A 20644-nucleotide genomic window follows, 5' to 3' on the forward strand; every position below is an offset into this window, starting at 1 on the left:
GAACCACGCAGAAATCTTGGAGCTGAAGAATTCAAGGAATTAAATAAAACTAAAATTAAATAACATATCTTCAAGAGCAGACTAGATCGAGTAGAAGAAAGAATATGTGAACTTGAAGATAAGTCTTTTGAAATTACCCAGTCACAGAGAAAAAATAAAAAAATAAATATGAGTGAAGAAGGCCTATGAGACTTACGGAGCATCATAAAGCAAACAAACATTCACATTATGAAAATTTAAGAGGGAGAACAGATAAAGAACACAAAGCTTATTTAATGACACAATCACTGCATTTCCTAAGTCTTGAGAGAGATATGGACATCCAGATGCATGAAGCTCAAAACTTCCCAAACAAGTTCAGCAAGTCCTCACTGAGGCATCTTATAATCAAACTATCCAAAATCAAAGACAAAAGGAGAATTTTAAAAGCAGAAAGAGAAAAGTGACAAAGGCATTTCTGTTATACCATCTGTGGACTTCTCAGTAGAAACCTTGTAGCCAAAAGAGAAGGGAATGATAGATTCAAAGTGCTGAAACAAACAAAAACCAAGAAAGCCAAGAATATATACCCATCAAAGCTACCCTTTAGAAATGAAGAAGAAATAAACTCTTTCCTAGACAAGCAGAAGCTGATGGGCTTCATCACCTACTTTACAGACCTACTTTACAAGAAATGCTGAAGAAAGTTCTTTAAGCAGGAACAGAAGGACACTAATTACGAACATGAAAATATATAAAAGAATAACATTTGCTGATAAAGGTAAATATATATTCAAATTCAGAATACTCTAATACTATAGTGGTCTTCTATAAATCATTTTCTGTCTCTAGCATAAAGGCTAAAAGATAAAAATGGTCAAAAATAACTATAAGTACAATAAGTTAAGGAGTATACAATATAAAAAAGATGCAAATTGTGACATTAAAAATATAAATAGCCAGATGAAGGGTAAAATTGTTAAGTTTTTGTATGCACCTGAAGTTGTTATCCGTGTGAACAATCATTACCTATTATTATCTACTTGCTTAAGAAATAACTACTACTATATTACCAGTGTAAATAGTATAAGTTATTTATGTAAGCTTCATGATAATCATAAAACAAAAAATGATAGCAGATGCACAAATGATAAATAGAAAAGAATAATAACTTTACAGAAAAATACCAAATCACCAAGATAGATAATCAGAGAGAAGGAAAGGAAATGTGTGAGGCATTCATAGTCATTGCTGATGTTGACTGCAAAGACTGTTCCACTGGATCCACTTAGGTCCAGAGCCACCACACCCTTTCTGACTGGTAGTGAGAATCTAGAAAACAACTAGAAAACAATTAACAACATGGTAGTAGTAAATCCTCATCTATCAATCATTACTTTGAATGTAAATAGATTAAACTACTCAATTAAAAGACATAGAATAGATGAATAAATAAAAAACAAAATCCAGGCTTGGCTCCCATAGCACAGTGGCTACAGTGCCAGCAACATACATGGAGGCTGACAGGTTCGAACCCAACCTGGGCCAGCTAAACAACTTTAACAGCCTGTAGGCAGAGCTACTTGGGAGGCTGAGGCAAGAGAATCGCTTAAGCCCAGGAGTTTGAGGTTGCTGTGAGCTGTGATGCCCCTCTACTGAGGGCGACATAGTGAGACTTTGTCTCCAAACAAACAAACAAACAAACATCCACATATATGATGTTTACAAGAGACCCATTTTAGCTTTAAGGGCACACATAGGCTAAAAGTGAAGGGATAGGAGAAGATTTTCCATGAAAATGCTAACCAAAATAAAGCAGCGGTGGATATACTTAGATAAAATACATTTGAAGTAAAAGATTGTCACAAGAGATAAAGAAGGTCATTATTTAATGACAGTGGGCTTAATTCACTAAAAGGTCATAACAATTAAAAATAAACATGTACCGAACCTCAGAGCACCTAAATATATAAAGCAAATATTAGTGTACATGAATGGAAGATAGACAGCAAATAAATAATAGTAGGGATTTCTGTACCCCACTACCAACAATGGACATATTGATACTGGAATTTCATTCTTCAGTGGGTTCTTGGTCTCAATGATTCAAAGAATGAATCCACAGACCACAGATGAGTGGTAAGACAGGATTTATTTACAGAAAAGAATACAGAAGCACCAGAGCTCCTAGCAGAAAGAGAAAACCCAAGTTGGGAGAGAAAAGCTCTCTCTGTCTGTCTGTCTAACTGTCTGTCAGTCTCTAGGCTCTTTGTCTAGGGGTATATATAGCCACATGGGGCCCTCGGTAGTTACATTTAGCGGGGCTTGGTAGTTACATGTAGTGTCTGGGACATCATGTCTGGGACATGTCTCGGTTCCAAATGAATGGCTACAATCCCTTTCATTCCCAGACCTAGGAAATGTGGTCCTTCTGCCCACCCTCCAGCCCACTGGTTCTGCTGTTTGCTGCCACTGCACCAACATCGCCAAGGCAGAGGCAGCCGGTCTGTGCCCCCCAGCTCCATGAGCTGGCTGGGATGCCACTTGCCCTGTATCAATATCAATCAAATAAAATTAAGGAAATGCTGGAATTGAATAGCACATTATGCAAAAAGGACCTAACAGATATACACAGAGTTTCCATTCAATAGAAGTAGAACACGTTATTCTCCATTATACCTAAAATATCCACAGGATAGACCATATGTTATACCACAAAACATAAGACTATTGAAATTTAAGAAGATTAAATTATTTAATATTGGTTCTGACCACAATGGTATGAAATTAGAAACCAATATCAGGGGCAGCGCCTGTGGCTCAGTGAGTAAGGCGCCAGCCCCATATACTAAGGGTTGTGGGTTTGAACCCGGCCCTGGCCAAACTGCAACAAAAATAGCTGGGCCTTGTGGCGGGCACCTGTAGTCCCAGCTACTTGGGAGGCTGAGGCAAGAGAATCGCCTAAGCCCAGGAGTTGGAGGTTGCTGTGAGCTGTGATGCCACAGCACTCTATTGAGGGTGATAAAAAAAAAAAACCCAGTATCAGGATAAATTTTGGAAATTTTATAAATATGTGAAAATTAGAGAACAGGGTCTTGAGTAACCAATGAATGGGTTGAAGAGAAAATCAAAACAGAAATTTTTTAAATCTTGAGAAAAATGACAACAGAAACACAACGTTCCAAAACCTGTGGAATGCAGCAAAAGCAGTTCTAAGAAGGAAGTTTATAGAAGAAGCCACGTTAAAAAAGAAAACCTTTGTATGCCAATAAACTGGACAGCTTTTCAAGGGAACCCTGTGGCCTTAGGATCACACGTGGCTTTCTGGATCTTTTACTGTGGGCTTTTGACAGAATCCAAATTTTGTTGTTTTTTTGTTTATTTGTTTTGTTTTGTTTTGTTTTTTGAGACAGAGTTCCACTTTGTTGCCCTTGGTAGAGTGCTGTGGTGTCGTAGCTCACAGCAACCTCAAACTCTTGGGCTCCAGTGATTCCTTGTCTGAGCCTTCCAAGTAGCTGGGACTATAGGCACCTACCACACCATCCAGCTATTTTTTGAGACAGGATCTTGCTCTGGCTCAGGCTGGTCTTGAACCTCTGAGCTCAGGCAATCTACTCGTCTCAGCCGTCTAGAGTGCTAGGAAGAGTGCGTGAGCCACTGTGCCCAGCCCTAGAATCCAAATTTTGCAGAACAAATTATTTTATTAAAAGGGATGTAGCAGAGAAAGAGGAATCTTTTCTTGACTCTTTTGGTGCTTAAAAAGGAACAATCTTGAAATCAGAAGACCACAGGTCCCCCACCTCTGATAGATAAAATGGACAAATACCCCCCCAAAACTAATTAAGACTGAATTGCAAATAATACATCCATACTATGGAAATTGAAGCAGTAATCAAAAAACCTCCTGCCCCCCCCCAAAAAAAGTAAAGCCACCTTGGATCTAATGGTTTCACCAGTGAATTTGTGAATTCTAGCAAATTCTAATTGAGTATCTCAGAATAATAGCAGCACTTTTTTTGTTTGTTTGTTTGTTTTTGAGACAGAGCCTCACTATGTCACCCTCAGTAGAGTGCCTTGGCGTCACAGCTGACAGCAACCTCAAACTCTTGGGCTAAGCAATTCTCTTGCCTCAGCCTCCCAAGTAGCTGAGACTACAGTCGCCCACCACAATGCCTGGCTATTTCTTTATTGCAATTGTCATTGTTGATTTTAGCAGGCCCAGGCTGGGTTCAAACCCACTAGCCTCAGTGTATGTGGCCGATGCTCTACCCACTGAGCTACAGGTGCCGCCAGCAGCACTTTGTTTCATGTGGTACATTTGCTCACAGCATCATCAGGTGGATTTTAATATTCCAAACTATCCATGTCTCAACCCTTCAGTGACCACCCAGATCTTTCCACTTTTGCCTCAGTTTGGTAAGTGGTATGGTTTTGAGTTGCTGTGGTGCAAATTTTTTACCAGTAAAGTCCCCTTTACTCCAGGGGACGCTCACCATGGCCACGGCACCCTGCAGTGTTCTGCAGAGAGAATGCCATCGATACTGGTGGAACTGTTGAATCAGGAACAAACCAAGTAGTAGAAGGTTGTGCAAAGACAGTAGGTAGGTAATGCAGGTAGGAGTGGAAAGTACAACTCAGCATTAAACATGTTACATTTATTTGAGAACTCATTTGCAACTAGTTCATCAAAGGATGAGGGTTTAAAGCAGTGGTTGTCAGCCTTGGATGCATACTGTAATCACTTGAGAAAGCTTTAAACCATGGGTCCTCAAACTTTTTAAACAGGGGCCCAGTTCACTGTCCCTCAGACAGTTGGAGGGCCGGACTATAGTTCAAAAAAAAACTATGAACAAATTCCTATGCACACTGCACATATCTTATTTTGAAGTAAAAAAAAGAAATGGGAACAAATACAATCACACCGCCTCATGTGGCCCGCGGGCCGCAGTTTGAGGACCCCTGGAGCAATACTGTTACCCAGGGCTCGCCCAGGGAAGCTGATTTGATTGGCCTGTTGCAGCCTGGGTTTTGGGAATTTTAAAGGCCTCTCCCAACCCCGGTGATGCTAATGTGCAGCCAGGGATGCATACCACTGGTTCAGGGTGAGGGATGTATTAGCCGTGTGTGATTTCTATGTGTGTTATGGGGATTTGCCCCCGTTTGGGATCTTAAACACAGCTTTCCCCTGTTAAAATCAGAGGACTACTTTAAGATACACTCAGCTGTTTGGCTAAATTGCAGCAGGAGGAAATATCTTCTCGGCAGTGCTATCTTTATGTCACTTGCTTTTCACAGTAGGATGCTGTTTCAGGCACAATTTGATTTAGTTTGAGATGAAAATCATAAACAGCCTACAAGTACTAAAAAAGGATGAAAAGAATTTGCAAACATGTGGAGTATATTATATGTATTTTCAAATTTCTCTTATACTTAGAAACGAAAAATATATTGCTAAGTCCTTTATTTTTAAACTCAGTCCTCAGTCATTTCCCTAAATTATTCCAAGTCCTTCCAAAACATGCAAACATTCTCTAGTCTAGAGGGGATTATTCCAAGTGGTAAAGAGTACTAGATGAACAAGAATCTCAATGGAATCCTCCTTTCGCAGAAGAGTGACTTCAGGACCTCAAAAGCCTGTGGAAGCTGCATGAGTAGTGTATGTCTATAGAGATGAAGGCCTTTGTAGTCAGGCGGAGTTATTACTACTGAGTCCCAGCACAAATGGAATTCTGGACTTGACCTGGAATAATTATGTAAATCCCGTCTGTAAGAAAAGGCAAAACGAAAAATAAAAAAAGAATAGGCAAAATAATACTGATTGTAAAAAAAGGTGGCAGAAATTCATTATCCCTCTCCGTATCCAAACTCTGCAATGGGATTTCACAGCTGCTCCCATTGAGAAGCAGAATCTTCTCCCCCATATCTTCAGTCTCAGCTGGCCTTCCTCGCTTTGGCCAATAAAATGCAGAGGCATGACAGTGTGCCAGTTTCAGGTCTAGGCTCAAAAGATCTTGAATGCTTTTTCTTTTTCTTTTTTTATGAAAAATGGAGGCATTTATTGAAGTTACAAAATACAAGAAACACTGTACACAGGACATTAACACCTCAACCCCTTCAAAATAGGCACCTTGGGACTTCACACTGTTTTCCCAACATTTCTTCCTGTGTTCAAAACACTCCGCAAAATTCTGTGTTGGAAGCACCATTAGCTGCTTTATCATATTTTCCTAAATCTGATTTACAGACTGAAATCTCTTCCCTTAAAAGGTGACTTTAGTTTTGGGGAAGCTGCCTTATATTTTTCTGAATCTATGGTCTGAAATCTCTTCCCTCAAAAAGTGACTTTAGTTTTGGGAAAATCCATAAGTTGCAAGCCCCCAAATCAAAGCTGTAGAGGAGTGCTGAGTCACCTGGGTGATTTGCTGCATTGTCAAAAAACTGTATCCAAGATGCATGGGCAAAAGCACTGTTGTGAGGGGGGCTACAAATCACCAGTTGCCCGAATCATCCTGGCCTGTAGGAGTGTACTTATAATGGATATCACCTTCCCAATCAAAACCAAACCAAACCAAACAGGTATGGGCGGTGCCTGTGGCTCAGTAGGTAGGGCACCAGCCTCATATACCGAGGGTGGCAGGTTCAAACCTGGCTCTGGATGGCTAAAACAGCAATGACAATATTGAAACAAAAAAACACCCGGGCATTGTGGTGGGCGCTTGTAGTCCCACCTACTCAGGAGGCTGTGGCAGGAGAATCGCCTAAGCCCAAGAGTTGGAGGTTGCTGAGAGCTGTGACGCCATAGCACTCTACTGAGGGCAACAAGGTGAGAACTCTCTTAAAAAAAAAAACACAGGTAGCAAGGTCCTGAACTTGCCACTACTTTGCTACATCTTCTTCATGTGTGGAGAACCAGAAGATTTATGTTAGGACTACCTAGGCCTTCATTTCTGGATCATAGCCATAGACTCATGATTCATCTATGGTTATGATCTTCTTGAGGAAATCGGATTCACTGGTAGTGGCCTGAAGCATGTCATTAGCTAATGTAGCACGATGTTCCTTCTTCTCTGGTAGCAGAAGCCATGGAACACATTTTGTCATGACACGTTTCATGCCAAGATCCTGTGTCAAAATCTCGGACACAGTAGTTTTTGGAATCCCCAGATCAGCTTCCAGTTCTCGCACTGTCCGCTGCTGATCTTTACTGATTGCAGCCCGAACACGTTCAACATTCTCAGGTGTTCTGCTCGTTGCTGGCCTTCCAGATCGTGGATCACTTTCAACAGATTCTTGACCATCTCTGAAGCATTTGTGCCACACTTTTATGCTGCGCTCATTGCATCATCCCCAAAAGTCTTCCGAATTATCCGAATAGTTTCTGCAGAGGAATGTCCAAGTTTAACACAAATTTTGATGAAGATTCGTTGCTCTACTCGCTCAGTCATTTTGAATGCAGCAGTCACACAGTCACATGCTCCGTCGGTGGTGTCTAGCGCTCCACTGCCCAGTACAGTGAAGTCATCATTGTTCACATATGCACATTCCAAACCACTCTCGTTGGCTGCCAGGTTACACTGATGTTGTGCAAACCATTCTCATTCTTCTTATGTCACCCTTAACAATGGGTGCATACTTTCCAGACAGACCTCATGTACCATAAACTTACAAAGGCTCACGTGGTAGTGGCAAAGGGCCAGATGAACCTGAAGATGTATTCATTTCTTTTGCTTTTGGAAATATGTAAAGGACTCTGGAATTATATTAGAGATTTATTCATTTTTGTTATCCTAAGAAATACACCAAACAATATAGAAACATCACTAGAAGAGAAGACAAATGGAGTGGATTAACAAGAGAATGGCTGTTGCTTGGTCCTAGATTCTCCAACCTTCAACTATCGACACATTAGCTTCAGAGACGCAAAATACAATCTCTGGCTGGTGGAGCAGCAGCAACAGGAGAAAGCCAAATCCAGAACTTCGAACAGGAAAATGCTTTTTCTTTTTTTTAGAACCCTGCCATCTCCCTGATGTCAGCCTGCTGGACAATCAGATACATGGGGAGTAGAACCAACCAGCTGACAGAAGCAGTGATGCCTAGTCAACCAGTAGCTAACCAAACACAAACACACACAAACGCACCTGGGCATACACACGGAGGAGTCCAGACTGAATTGCTTACCAGCTCAGTCATGAGCTAAATAAGTTTTGGGATGGTTTCTTTATGCAGCAATATCTAACTAATACATGTACATATATATCCAGTGCAGACAAGATTCAATGACATGTTGATGACAAGTTACCTGACAAAAAGTAGACATCTATAGGTCCTTATTGATTTTTCTTCTTATTTAAATTCGGATCGCTTGAGTTATAAAAAAATCCATGTAGATGTAATCCAAAAATAAAATCCTAAGTCCTTCCACCAACTGATCTACCCCTCTTGACCAAGGGGATCCAGAAAAACCTTAAAATTGAGTCCTTCCTGGCTCCGTGCTTATAGCACAGTGGTTACAGCGCCAGCTGGGTGTTGCGGCGGGTGCCTATAGTCCCACCTACTTGAGAGGCTGAGGCAAGAGAATTGCTTAAGCCCAAGAGTTTAAGGTTGCTGTGAGTTTTGATGCCACAGCTCTCTAACGAGTGAGACTCTGTCTCAAAATAAATAAATAAATAAATAAATGGAGTCTTTCCCATGATGGAAAGGGAGGTGCAATAGGCCACCTTTATACTGCTTCCCTTTTGGAGTTTAGACACTACAACTGACAAGCATTAATGTTTAAATAGAGACCATAAGACTGAAAAAACAGACTCTTTGTGTCAATGAGATATTAAATTACAAACAGGACCTACAGCCATGCAAGGCAAAGGTTAAGTCACTCCAGCAGGCCAGCAATTTGCTTAACACATCACTTTGAGTTAGTATATTGTGGCTTGCTCTCTGATTAACAGACTTCTTTTTCTTAAAACATTCCTTTCTACTGAATCCAAGCCTTTAGACAAAACTTTATTTCTTTAACCAATTAAAAAATCAAAGAATATATGAACCCACCTACAACCTATAAGCCCCTGCTTTGAGATGTTCTACCTTTTGGGGCCAAAACAATGTATTCCTTTAATGTATGGATTTGTGACTTTACCTGAAATTCCTGTCAGCCTAAGATATATAAAACCAAACTGGCACACTTTCTCATGAACTCTTCAGATTATGTAGCTCCAGGCCATTGTCACTCATATTTGGCTCAGAATAAGCCTCTTTACATTATCGTACAGTTTCAATTTTCTTTTCATGTTAACATAGATATGTATGCATGTGACTGATACTTCAATCAATTATGAATCCAAACTGCAAAAATAAGAAGTTTGCCTTTATTCATCCCACATCTAAAGTCTGAAAGTAAAACCTATGGCATGGGGTTCCCTCCTCCTGGGGCTCCATCATCCTTTGATCACCAAATGATCTCTGCAAGAGCTATGGACCCATGCTCAGCAATAGGGAGAAAGCAGTGGTTTATCTTTCAACACTTCCTGCTTGAAGCCCTCTGCTGTCTCTTGGGTACCGTCTCTCCCCCACCTTGGGCCTGCAGGGTAATGCTGGTAGGGAGGGGGTCCTCTCTCACTATAGGCAGAGGAGAGGGGGTTCAGGCACTTGACCTTCCTGAGTTTAGCAGGAGATAGAGCCTTCAGAGCTGCACTTCCGATGTGGCAGCCCCTGGCCATGTGATAAAATGTGTCTGCTCTGAATCAAGATATGCTGGAATTGTAATATACAGAGTGAGTTGCAAAGATTTAGTACAAAAAGGGTGGTAAAATGTACTCATACACACTGCATAATGAAATTTTGGTCAATGGTGTACCACATATATGATGGTGGTCCCCTAACATTATAGTACTGGATTATAATACCATATTTTTACTGTACCTTTTCTATGTTTAGATATACAAATGCCACTATGTTACAAAAGCCTACTGTATTCAGTACAGTGACATGCTGTATGTGTTTGTAGCCTAGGAGCAGTAAGCTGTATCATATAGCCTTGTTGTGTAGTAGGCTGTACTATCTAAGTTTGTGTAAATATATTCTACAATGTTCACACAATGAAGAAACCAACCAATGACACATTTCTTGGAATGTATCCCCATCATTGAGTGATGCATAACTGTACTTCATTAATAATTTTATATTGATCACACTTTAAAATAGTATTTTAGATATATTGGGTTAAATAAATTATATTATTACAAACCATTTCACCTTTAAAAAAAGTTTCTTTAATGTGGCTACTAGAAAATTTTAAATTATAGCATGGCTCACTTTATATTTCTATTGGACATTGCTGCTTTTGAGGACTGCCTCCCTTTTCAAAATTCAAGCAGCCTTCTCAAAAGACCAGAGGCCAGGAAAATTATGACATATGAAATTTAAAAATAATTTGTCATTTTATTGTTTCCATTTGTGAATAAAGATTTCATAAAGCTTTTTAACTCAATATAAACTTATATTTTAGGGTTACTATTAAAACACAATATATTGACTTCAATATCCTCCTAGGATTCAAAGTCATCTTGCACTGGGGTTGCAGAATCAATGGGAGGACACTGTTCTCACCCAATTTAGCAAGTTTTCCAACGATTAGCTGCAGATCCTTATATTTCCATTTTTCATAGATTTTCTTCCTCCAATGTGATTAGGGAACAAGGCCACGATTAAGTTTGAACCTCTCAGAAACCACAGGATTTTTCTTTCCAGGGCTTATTAGCACTTGTAGTTTCTAACATTAGAAATACTTGTTGCAGCCACAACTGGGACAAAGAGCATGATGAATTGAACTTAAAGTCACGTTGCACATAATATTCACAAGCATGTGCATTATAAAAATGGAACATGTCTTCCAAGACATCAAATAAATTCCCCAAACCCTTCACCCATGCTAGGTTTAGACTGAGATGGTGCCCTGTGTCTGTCACTGGGCTTGAAATGGAATTGAGCTTGCTGAATTCACGGAGGCAGGGGCTATATTATGAAGGGAGAAAAGCTTCACAGACACATTAATAAAACTCAGTGAGAGGAAGCATGATGGCCAAGGTTACCTGATTCAATGAATGTCCTTTTTCTTTTCTAATAAACATGTTCAAGGAGAGACACCCTGTCTGTATGTAAAAATGTTCTCATGGCTCAGGAACATGATTGAATTTAAGAGGAATAAAGAAGATGAAATCCACATTTTATTTTATTTTATTGGAGACAAGAGTCTCACTTTGTTGCCCTTGGTAGAATGCCGTGGCATCACAGCTCACAGCAACCTCAAATTCTTGGGCTCAAGTGATTCTCTTGCCTCAGCCTCCCAGGTAGCTGGGACTACAGGCGCCCGCCACAACACCTGGCTATTTTTAGAGACCAGGTCTCGCTCTGACTCAGGCTGGTCTCAAACCTGTGAGCTCAGACAATCCACCCACTGAGGCTTCCCAGAGTGCTACAATTATAGGTGTGAGCCACCATGCCTAGCCCTGAAATCCACAATTTAATTGTAAACAAATGTGTCACTGAAAAAATTTCAGATCCATAAATCCATGTATAATTATCATAGTAGTTTGAAGTGCAAGGAAATTTGTTTAAGTATGTGTCACTTATTATGTGTCACATATTTTTCTCACCTTTCCCTTTTTGAAAATATCTGAAGTTCCTAAGTATGTAATTACTTTTTATGAAAGTAATGAATGAATGTATGAACATTAATATTGGAAAATTATTTTTTTCATTTTTTATTTTGTATGTATTGTTACCTTTAAAAAAGGTAGAGAGTTCTACTCCTCAGATATTGCATTTTTCTTATTTTTATTTATTTATTGAGACAGAGTCTCACTTATGTCGCCCTCAGCAGAGTGCTGTCGCATCACAGCTCACAGCAACCTCAAACTCTTGGGCTTAAGCGATTCTCTTGCCTCATCCTCCCAAGTAGCTGGGACTACAGGTGCCCGCCACAACACCCAGTTATTTTTTTGTTGCGGTTGTCATCATTTAGCAGGCGGGGACCAGGTTCAAACCCACCACCCTCGGTGTACATGGCTGGCACCGTAACCACTGTGCTATGGGCACCAAGCCATTTTTTTCTTATTTTTAATTGCAGCAAAGTACACATAATATAAAATTTACTATCTTAACCATTTTTACACGTATAGTTCACCAAAGTCAAGGATATTCACAATGTTGTGCAATGAATCTCCAGAAATTTTTCATCTTTTAATACAGAAACTCTATATCCCTTCAGATACTGTTTTTGTAAAAAACAAAACAAAACAACAACAACAAAAAAACACACAAAAAAACTGAATGTAAGAAGCTTCGTTTCTTCAATTGTTAATAAACAATAATTTCAATTTTCCAATTCTAGTAGTTCCTGCACTAAGTGTGGAACAATAGAAAAGAAATAATAAATGTTCTCATGAGATGAGAAGTCCTTGGAAGGTAGGGATGGGGTGACACTGTACCTGCGATGCTTTGCACAGTGCCTGTCCTATAGCAGGCACTTCACCAAGAGGTTGTTGTTTGAATAAATACTCCCTGAAGTTACAAACGTCATGCTGTGGACTCCCTGCCTGCCCCACTCCCTAGCCCCAGTGCCCCGCCTGTGAGGGGATAACCCACCCCCACCCCCGAGACTCCAGCTGCTGGAATTCCAGGATCTATGACCTTCTTCCTTCCCCTCAGAGCCTGCACCTGGCTGTCCTTGCCCACAGCTCCATTTATTCTCCTCTCCCACTTCCGACCCTCACTCCTTCTATGGTGTCTCTTTCATTAATTTTTGTCCCCTTCTTCTCCTCCCTGTCTCATTCATATTCACTAGGAACCAAAATCCAACCCATAGCATAGTAGTCCCAGTTTTGGAAAAAAGTCAGTTACATTCTGAAACAAGAACCAGTGTTGGAAGTAGATAAAGGTCCTCTGGGATCTCCAGAGAAATTTCTTTCTCATTTCCTTCTAATTAAACTATTTTTCCTCAGCATTCAAAATAAAGAATTTTTCAGAACACGATAGCCCTCAAAAGGATTGAAGTATTGAAACATGCTACAACTTGAGTGAACCCCGAAGATATTATACGGTAAGAAGCCAGCCACGAAAGACCACATATATGATTCTTTTTACCTAGAATGTCCAAAAAAGACAAGTTTAGAAAAACAAAGTAAATTAGTGATTGCTTAAGGCTTGAGAGGGAGGAGGGAAGGTGATAGATAAAGGATGTGCAGTTTCTTTCTGAGGCAATGAATATGTTCTAAGATTGTGGTGTTGGCTGCAGTTACACTAGAAGCCATTGTACACTTTAAATAATCAAATTATAAGGTTGTCAAGTATATTTCAAGACAATCGCCTTAAAATTTAAAAAATGAGGGGGCGGAGCAAGATGGCAGCCGAGTAACAGCTTCCTTGCATCTGGGCACCGTGAGTCTGGGGAGATAGGACTCCAGGCATCTCTGGCTGGTGGGAACTGCCTATCATCACTCCTATGAGGATACAGGGAGTCAGCGAGAGACTTCTGGACCCAAGAGGAGGACTAAAACCGTGGAAAACCGGCAAGTGGTCGCGTGTGTTCAATCCGTCTAAACCCGCCCACAACTGTAAGTTCAGTAGCAGCGAGACTGCAAACCAGAAAGGCCTTACCTGTGAACTGTTTTGATGTCCTTGGACTTGGCACTGAGTTGAACTGCCTTGGGGAAGGCCTGAGCGGGAGTGCGGAGACCTTTGGCCGTTGTCTAGGGCCCCAGTCTGAGCCGCTGAGCCAGACGGAGCTAATAGTGTTTGGCGGTGGGTCACACGGATCCATTGTCAGTGATCTGCCCCGGCAAGCTCCGCCCTCAGGGTCGCAGAGCTAGAAATGGGTGGGAGCTGGTAACCCAGCAACCAAGTAGCCTAAGGGTGGGGTCTGAGCCGCCTTGCAGCCCTAACCCTCAGGGGCAGAGTGAGACGGGTTTTGGCACACTGAGTAAGTGGATAAACACTTCAGCAGCGATTCCAGCGAGAAAACTGGGAAAGCTTCTGCTCAGCAAGTTTACAAGTTCAAAGTGCCTTTTAAGTAGGCTGAAGAGAGATTTAGGGTGTCTACCTGCTGGGGTTTGAGAAATCAGCAGCCTCCAGTCGTATCAGAACTGTGACTAACATCTCATACCCCAGAAGACCACGTGTTGCCCAGACAATATTCAATAACATATACAAACTGCTTTGTTTTTGGTTGTGTATTTTTTTCTTTCTTTTTTTGTTTGGTTGTTTTTTTTTGTTTGTTTATTTTGACGTTGCTGATGTTCTTTTGTTTTTTTAATTTCAATCTTTTCCACACAGATCCCTTTTTCTTTCTCAATTTTCCTAGTTTAATTATAATTTCCCATTGCTGCCTTTTTTAATAACTTCAACTTCATTTTTGCTAGTGTTTCTACTGATATAATTTGGTTTTTCACCCAATTTTATCCCTGTAAAGTTTTCTGTTTGCTTGTTTTGGTTTGATTTATAGCATTTTTGTGTTTCCTCTCTACTTGGTGGAGGTGGGGTACTGTGTCTGATCAGGTTAGCAAAGAGCTGCTGACCTCAAGGGAACCACGCAACTGGGCACCCCCAGAAGGTGGGATTTTTTAAGGTTGTGTCAAAGTACCCTACTGTACACTATATTGCCCTGTCTCCCTCTTTCTGTGCCTCTCTTCTTTTTGTCAATATTCCTTATACCCACCCCCTCTCCTTTCTCTATCTTTCTTTTTTTCTTATCACTCGGTCCTCCTTTCTTTCATCCCCTTTTTTTTTGCTCTTCAACCTTCTCACCCTTCTGGTCCTGTAACCCTTAGTCCACAGGCACAAGAACTTAAAGAGCAAGAGGAAGTGAAAGGAAAGTTAGGGCAAGGAAACAGATAAAAGAAATCACTCATGAGGAAGAATCAGCAGAAAACTCCAGGCAACATGAAGAACCAGTCTAGAACAACCCCACCAAGGGACCATGAGGTAGCTACTGCAGATGATTCCACCAGTATAGAAATGTTAGGAATGACAGAAAGGGAATTTAGAATACACATGTTGAAAACAATGAAAGAAATGATGGAAACAATGAAGGAAATTGCTAATAAAGTGGAAAATAACCAAAAGGAAATCCAAAAACAGAATCAAATAAGAGATGAACGATATGAAGAATATAAAAAGGATATAGCAGACCTGAAGGAACTGAAACAGTCAATTAGGGAACTTAAAGATGCAATGGAAAGTATCAGCAACAGGTTAGACCATGCAGAAGAAAGAATTTCAGAGGTAGAAGACAAAGTTCTTGAGATAATTCAGACAGTAAAAGAGGCAGAAAAGAAGAGAGAGAAAGCAGAACATTCACTGTCAGAATTATGGGACTTTATGAAGCGTTCCAACATACGAGTTATAGGAATTCCAGAAGGGGAAGAAGAATGCCCCAGAGGAATGGAAGCCATACTAGAGAATATTATAAAAGAAAATTTCCCAAACATCACCAAAGATTCGGACACACTGCTTTCAGAGGGATATCGGACCCCGGGTCGCCTCAACTCTAACTGAGCTTCTCCAAGACATATTGTGATGAACCTGTCCAAAGTCAAGACAAAAGAAAAGATTCAGCAATCTGCCAGGAGTAAGCGCCAGTTGACCTACAGGGACAAATCCATCAGAGTTACCGCAGACTTCTCTAATGAAACTTTCCAAGCAAGAAGACAATGGTCATCTACCTTTAATCTACTTAAACAGAACAATTTTCAGCCCAGAATTCTGTACCCTGCTAAGCTAAGCTTCAAAATTGACGGAGAAATCAAATCATTTACGGATATACAAACATTGAGGAAATTCGCCACAACAGACCAGCTCTACAGGAAATACTTCAACCTGTTCTGCACACTGACCACCACAATGGATCAGCAGCAAAGTAAGAACTCAGAAATCAAAGGACAGAACCTAACCTCCACACTGATGCAAAACATAAAACTAAGCAATGGACTCTCACCAAATAAGACGAATAGAATACTACCACACTTATCAATTATCTCAATAAATGTCAATGGCTTGAATTCCCCACTGAAGAGACATAGATTGGCTGACTGGATTAAAAAACACAAGCCATCCATTTGCTGTCTGCAAGAAACACACCTGGCTTCAAAAGACAAATGAAAGCTCCGAGTCAAGGGTTGGAAGACAATTTTTCAGGCAAATGGAATTCAGAAGAAAAGAGGAGTTGCAATCTTATTTTCAGATACATGTGGATTTAAAGCAACTAAAGTCAAAAAAGACAAAGATGGTCACTTTATATTGGTCAAGGGAAAACTACAACAAGAAGACATTTCAATTCTAAATATTTATGCACCCAATTTAAATGCTCCCAGATTCTTGAAGCAGACCTTACTCAGTCTGAGCAATATGATATCTGATAATACCATCATAACAGGGGACTTTAACACACCTCTTACAGAGCTGGACAGATCCTCTAAACAGAAATTAAACAAAGATATAAGAGATTTAAATGAGACCCTAGAACAACTATGCTTGATAGACGTATATAGAACACTCCACCCCAAAGATAAAGAATATACATTCTTCTCATCACCCCATGGAACATTCTCCAAAATTGATCATATCCTGGGACACAAAACAAACATCAACAGAATCAAAAGAACTGAATTTTACCTTGTATCTTTTCAGACCATAGGCACTAAAGGTGGAACTCAACTCTAACAAAAATGCTCAAGCCCACCCAAAGGCATGGAAATTAAACAATCTTCTGTTGAATAACAGATGGGTTAAGGAAGAAATAAAACAGGAAATCATTAACTTCCTTGAGCATAACAACAATGAAGACACAAGCTACCAAAACCTGTGGGATACTGCAAAAGCAGTTTTGAGAGGAAAATTCATCGCTTTAGATGCCTACATTCGAAAAACAGAAAGAGAGCACATCAACAATCTCACAAGAGATCTTATGGAATTGGAAAAAGAAGAACAATCTAAGCCTAAACCCAGTAGAAGAAAAGAAATATCCAAAATCAAATCAGAGATCAATGAAATTGAAAACAAAAGAATCATTCAGAAAATTAATGAAACAAGGAGTTGGTTTTTTGAAAAAATAAATAAAATAGATAAACCATTGGCCAGACTAACTAGAAATAGAAAAGTAAAATCTCTAATAACCTCAATCAGAAACGATAAAGGGGAAATAACAACTGATCCCACAGAGATACAAGAGATCATCTCTGAATACTACCAGAAACTCTATGCCCAGAAATTTGACAATCTGAAGGAAATGGATCAATATTTGGAATCACACCGTCTCCCTAGACTTAGCCAGGAAGAAATAGACCTCCTGAACAGACCAATTTCAAGCACTGAGATCAAAGAAACAATAAAAAAGCTTCCAACTAAAAAATGCCTTGGTCCAGATGGCTTCACTCCAGAATTCTATCAAACCTTCAAGGAAGAGCTTATTCCTGTACTGCAGAAATTATTCCAAAAAACTGAGAAAGACGGAATCTTCCCCAACACAATGTACGAAGCAAACATCACCCTGATACCAAAACCAGGAAAAGACCCAAGCAAAAAGGAGAATTTCAGACCAATCTCACTCATGAATATAGATGGAAAAATTCTCAACAAAATCCTAGCCAATAGATTACAGCTTATCATCAAAAAAGTCATTCATCATGATCAAGTAGGCTTCATCCCAGGGATGCAAGGCTGGTTTAACATACGCAAGTCCATAAACGTTATCCATCATATTAACAGAGGCAAAAATAAAGATCACATGATCCTCTCAATAGATGCAGAAAAAGCATTTGATAAAATCCAGCATCCTTTTCTAATTAGAACACTGAAGAGTATAGGCATAGGTGGCACATTTCTAAAACTGGTTGAAGCTATCTATGACAAACCCACAGCCAATATTTTGCTGAATGGAGTAAAACTGAAAGCTTTTCCTCTTAGAACTGGAACCAGACAAGGTTGTCCTCTGTCACCTTTACTATTCAACGTAGTGCTGGAAGTTCTAGCCAATACAATTAGGCAAGACAAGGAAATAAAGGGAATCCAAATGGGAGCAGAGGAGGTCAAACTCTCCCTCTTTGCTGACGACATGATCTTATACTTAGAGAACCCCAAAGACTCAACCACAAGACTCCTAGAAGTCATTAAAAAATACAGTAATGTTTCAGGATATAAAATCAATGTCCACAAGTCAGTAGCCTTTGTATACACCAATAACAGTCAAGAGGAGAAGCTAATTAAGGACACAACTCCCTTCACCATAGTGTCAAAGAAAATGAAATACCTAGGAATATACCTAACGAAGGAGGTGAAGGACCTCTATAAAGAAAACTATGAAATCCTCAGAAAGGAAATAGCAGAGGATATTAACAAATGGAAGAACATACCATGCTCATGGATGGGAAGAATTAACATTGTTAAAATGTCTATACTTCCCAAAGCAATCTACCTATTCAATGCCATTCCTATCAAAGTACCTACATCGTACTTTCAAGATTTGGAAAAAATGATTCTGCGTTTTATATGGAACCGGAAAAAACCCCGTATAGCTAAGGCAGTTCTTAGTAACAAAAATAAAGCTGGGGGCATCAGCATACCAGATTTTAGTCTGTACTACAAAGCCATAGTGGTCAAGACAGCATGGTACTGGCACAAAAACAGAGACATAGACACTTGGAATCGAATTGAACACTAAGAAATGAAACTAATATCTTACAACCACCTAATGTTTGATAAACCAAACAAGAACTTACGTTGGGGGAAAGACTCCCTATTCAATAAATGGTGTTGGGAGACCTGGATGTCTACATGTAAAAGACTGAAACTGGACCCACACCTTTCCCCACTCACAAAAATTGATTCAAGATGGATAAAGGACTTAAATTTAAGGCATGAAACAATAAAAATCCTCAAAGAAAGCATAGGAAAAACACTGGAAGATATTGGCCTGGGGGAAGACTTCATGAAGAAGACTACCATGACAATGGCAACAACAACAAAAATAAACAAATGGGACTTCATTAAACTGAAAAGCTTCTGTACAGCTAAGGACACAATAACCAAAGCAAAGAGACAACCTACACAATGGGAAAGGATATTTGCATATTTTCAATCAGACAAAAGCTTGATAACCAGGATCTATAGAGAACTCAAATTAATCCACATGAAAAAAGCCAACAATCCCTTATATCAATGGGCAAGAGACATGAATAGAACTTTCTCTAAAGATCACAGACGAATGGCTAACAAACACATGAAAAAATGTTCATCATCTCTATATATTAGAGAAATGCAAATCAAAACAACCCTGAGATATCATCTAACCCCAGTGAGAATGGCTCACATCACAAAATCTCAAAACTGCAGATGCTGGCGTGGATGTGGAGAGAAGGGAACACTTTTACACTGCTGGTGGGACTGCAAACTAGTACAACCTTTCTGGAAGGAAGTATGGAGAAACCTCAAAGCACTCAAGCTAGCCCTCCCATTTGATCCTGCAATCCCATTACTGGGCATCTACCCAGAAGGAAAAAAATCCTTTTATCATAAGTACACTTGTACTAGACTGTTTATTGCAGCTCAATTTACCGTTGCCAAAATGTGGAAACAGCCTAAATGCCCACCAACCCAGGAATGGATTAACAAGCTGTGGTATATGTATACCATGGAATACTATTCAGCCATTAAAAAAAATGGAGACTTTACATCCTTCGTATTAACCTGGGTGGAAGTGGAAGACATTATTCTTAGTAAAGCATCACAAGAATGGAGAAGCATGAATCCTATGTACTCAATCTTGATATGAGTACAATTAATGACAATTAAGGTTATGGGGGGGAAGCAGAAAGAGGGATGGAGGGAGGAGGGTGGGGCCTTAGTGTGTGTCACATTTTATGGGGGCAAGACATGATTGCAAGAGGGACTTTACCTAACAATTGCAATCAGTGTAACTGGCTTATTGTACCCTCAATGAATCCCCAACAATAAAAAAAAAAGAAATAGAAAAAAAAAAAAAAGAAAGACAAATAAAAAAAAAAAAGAACTGAACTCACAATAAACTTCCAAAAAATCAAAAAAAAAAAAAAGAGTTATATAAATATATATACACAAATGGCATAAAGAAAAATAAAATACCCTGTACCCATCTCCTATTTACTAAACACAACTGCACCACTATCTAGGAAGCCTTCTGCATGGTCTTTCCCAAGTACAAGCCTTTGCCTCGCCCATCTAGGAGAAATTTTTTTTTTTTTTTTGCAGTTTTGACCAGGGCCAGGTTTGAACCCGCAACCCTCGGTATATGGGGCCGGCACCCTATTCACTGAGCCACAGGCGCCAACCGACAGAGAAAATTTTTTTTTAATTATGCCTTTGTCTTTCATTATAGTTCTATCTGTACTATATATATATATATATTTTTTTTTTTTGTTTAGCTTGTATGGTTTCTTTTTTATTATTATTAAATCATAACTGTATACATTGATATGATGATGGGGCATCATACACTCGCTTCATAGACCATTTGACACATTTTTATCACAGTGGTTAACATAGCCTTTCCAGCGTTATCTCAGTTACTGTGCCAAAACCTTTACATTCTACATTTACCAAGTTTCGCAAATACCCCTGTAAGATGCACCACAGGTGTGAT

The sequence above is a fragment of the Nycticebus coucang genome, chromosome 9 (assembly GCF_027406575.1).
Source record: "Nycticebus coucang isolate mNycCou1 chromosome 9, mNycCou1.pri, whole genome shotgun sequence".
In the NCBI taxonomy this organism is placed as follows: Eukaryota; Metazoa; Chordata; class Mammalia; order Primates; family Lorisidae; genus Nycticebus; species Nycticebus coucang.